Source organism: Myotis brandtii, unplaced genomic scaffold (genome assembly GCF_000412655.1).
Source record: "Myotis brandtii unplaced genomic scaffold, ASM41265v1 scaffold191, whole genome shotgun sequence".
Lineage (NCBI taxonomy): Eukaryota > Metazoa > Chordata > Mammalia > Chiroptera > Vespertilionidae > Myotis > Myotis brandtii.
In genome coordinates this window covers 4,709,255-4,712,401 of record NW_005357115.1, presented here as the reverse complement: position 1 = coordinate 4,712,401, position 3,147 = coordinate 4,709,255, and the positions used below count along the sequence as shown (strand labels likewise).

Sequence of the window (3,147 nt, the reverse complement as noted above, 5' to 3'; positions counted from 1 at the left end):
CCTACTGGGGATTGAGCCCACAACCCGGGCATGTGCCCCTGACTGGAACCGAACTTGGGACCCTTCAGTCTGCAGTCTGACACTCCATCCACTGAGCCAAACCAGCTAGGGCCCTAGTGCACATTCTTGTTAGCCTATAATAAAGTCACTGCCCCTTCCATAGGCAATAGTCTGTTCTGGGTACTTCCAGTTTGCAGGGGCCATGGGCCGGAAATTTGGCAGCTTGGCCAGGGTGTGTGTGTGTGTGTGTGTGTGTGTGTGTGTGTGTGTGTGTGTGTTTGTGTGTATAGCTGGTACCACCCAAGCCAGGCATTTAGATACAATCTATCTTCCCCATTCCAACTGACTCAGAAGGGGCTAACTACCACAAAAGCCTGGTAGTTAGGAAACAGAGAAATTTAGGAATATATAAGGGGTGATCTCATTGTATTAGCTGTTCAGGCTTTGGATCTTCGAATCCCCTGAGCCAGCAGCGCTGCTTTAAATAAAGGGTTTTTCCTAACTCTCCGAGTACTCCTTGTGTATTTTCTGGTTGCCTGGTAAATTCTGCAACACTATCTTTTTACTTTTCTTTTTTCCCCCACATCAAAACTTACCTATTTATTTACTCAAGGACCTGATAAATCAGGAGCTAAATGGAGCCCTTAGAGGGTCAAGACCTAGTTTTACTGATTGTTTCTCCAGCATCCTGACATATGGTGACTGTACAAGGGTGATTTTCAAGTGGATGGTTGCCAGATATAGAAATATCCTTGGTTGCGGGCACATCCCCAGTAAGGGGTGTGCAGGAGGCAGTTGATCGATGTTTCTCTCTCATAGATGTTTCTCTCTATTCCTCTCCCTTCCTCTCTGTAAAACATCAATAAAATATATATATATATATAAATACATATATGTTAATAAAAGATACTAGCTTAAAATCCCCCTATCAATAGCCAATAATGTGGAGGGAAATATTTTGGGGGAAGGTAGGCCTTCTATTTCTCATGTCAAGGTCAGAACTACCAACTTCATTTGTAAGACCAGCCCTGATTGTTCCGAGGCTGGAAGTGACTTGGTCACTGTCTGAATCTGAGTAATAAAAAAGGAAAGACATTAAAGCCCCCTGAGGTTCCCCATATGGCAGGGGGAAGGGAAGTCAGGTAGGAAAGTCCACAGAATAATGAAACAGGCATTGCTCTAAAAATCAGCACAGTCAAGTACTCTGTAACCTAATTCCACCATACACTTTCAATTTAGCTGTCTTACTGTAAATTTATTAAAAGGAACATAAATCTTCAAATATATGCTTTCTTAACACTTAACCATTATTTGACCCCTGATCCTCTCATTAAAAATAAATTTAAATGGTTATGTTGAATATGTGCTTATATATACTTAACCAGAATTTGACCCATAATACTCTCAGTGCATTGTATCTCACAGAATGTCCTAGATATTCTATGATCTTATTTCTAATAGCTGAATAAGCTAATCCCCATAAAGCCACACGAGTACTGCACTGTGATGTAGTACAAGGAAGAATTAGGATGTTCTCAGTGGGCAACTGCAATAAGCTACCTGCTGAGTCACTGAGCTGATCTATTTTTAATCCAATGAGCAAAACTTCTATTTGGTGTGACCTTATCTGAAAGATATCTTTTGTAGAGCTTGTAAAAACTATCCCACTCCAGGAAATTGAGGAAATGTTCATTTTCATTAGACCCTGACAAAATAATTATGCTTTTTATTCAGTTGGACATGAATCTTGTATTTTAAGGGAGAAGAAATCTTATATTTTTAAGGGAGAAGAAATCAAGTATTACCTTAAGAAAGACAGACAAGTAGCCAAGTTGTAAAAACAAAATAAAAAAGCTTGGTAAAACTAAATTTCTATTTTCCTTTGAGAATTCATCTATATAGTAATAATTACTGGAAATGCATTAGTTACGGTGAAAATTATATTCTTATTTTACATATACTTCTCTACTGGTTCAGAAAAATGAATGTGGCTAAGGCCACCATGTGATACTGCTTTTGATAGTCTCAAATTAGGTAAACAACTGCTTTTGTTTTTGAGAGAAAATGTCCCATAAAAATTGTGAAACTCCTACTAGTTTAACAAGAAAAATGAACCAATAGTGTTTATTTTTTAAAATATATTTTTATTGATTTCAGAGAAGAAGGGAGAGGGAGATAGAGATAGAAACATCAATGATGAGAGAGAATGATTGATCAACTGCCTCCTGCACGCCCCCCACTGGGGGCCGAGTGCAACCCAGGCATATGCCTGGGAATCAAACGCTCCTGGTTAATAGCTTGACACTCAACCACTGAGCCTCAATCGGCCAGGCTGTTACAGACGTGTTTGTAAGACCACTATTAAATAGAGAGAAAAAATTATTGTAATTGAGTAGCATTTGTTCATGATTTCCTTTTGAACTTCCACAAGAATAACTTGATGCTAATTGTTTGAAGAGGTCGAGAAAGGTATCCATGTCCAGTATTAGTTAATTGTCTCTTGGTAAGAAAATAATGCACATAATACACTTAGATCAGGGAGAAACCTTATTGTAAAATTGTGTTGGATGAGAGGATTATTGTCTTCCCATTTCTTTCCCTCTTTCTTCCTGCCGAGAACATAGATTTGATGCCTCCAGGTACAGCATCCATCTTGCAGTTATAAGGACAAACGCCACAAAGGAAGGATGATAGGATAGGATGCTAGAAGAAGCTTGCTGACACATCCTGGACAGCCTACTTCTAAGACTGCAAAATAAAACACAGGTTGCCCAATTTAAGTGGTGCATAAAACATACTTAGACTAAAAGATTGTTTAACCAAAATTCAAATTAACTGATGTCCTGTATTTTTATTTGCTAAAGCTGGCAACCCTCCCTGCTTCTAGACTTCTTGCTGTTTGAAAATATTCCAATCCTATTTGGATAAGCTACCACTGTACCTTATTACATGCAGCTACAGTCAATCCCTAACTGGTACACATTTTAAAAATATTTGATTTAATTCAGACTTTTTCTAAAGCCCTGCCCTTTAGGTTAACTATTTGGAATGATGAGCTAAATAATATCTTCTTTCTTAAAAAAATGCAATCCAGAAATAGCAATTGTTATATTATTTAAACAAAAAGTCTATTAGACAGATGTCATT

General features: G+C 38.0%; 1 long non-coding RNA gene across 5 annotated transcripts in view; it reads right to left on the bottom strand.

Annotated features, from left to right (window-relative positions):
- Nucleotides 1-3,147, bottom strand: part of LOC106723583 — a 115,067-nt gene that overhangs the window by 22,006 nt on the left and 89,914 nt on the right. For 2 of the 5 annotated variants that reach the window (XR_001361829.1, XR_001361834.1), the window contains one exon: nucleotides 2,226-2,748. The exons of the other annotated variants lie outside the window; for them this stretch is intronic. This is a non-coding gene — a long non-coding RNA (uncharacterized LOC106723583). Of the gene's footprint in view, nucleotides 1-2,225; nucleotides 2,749-3,147 lie in introns of those variants that run through there. 5 annotated transcript variants of the gene reach the window in all.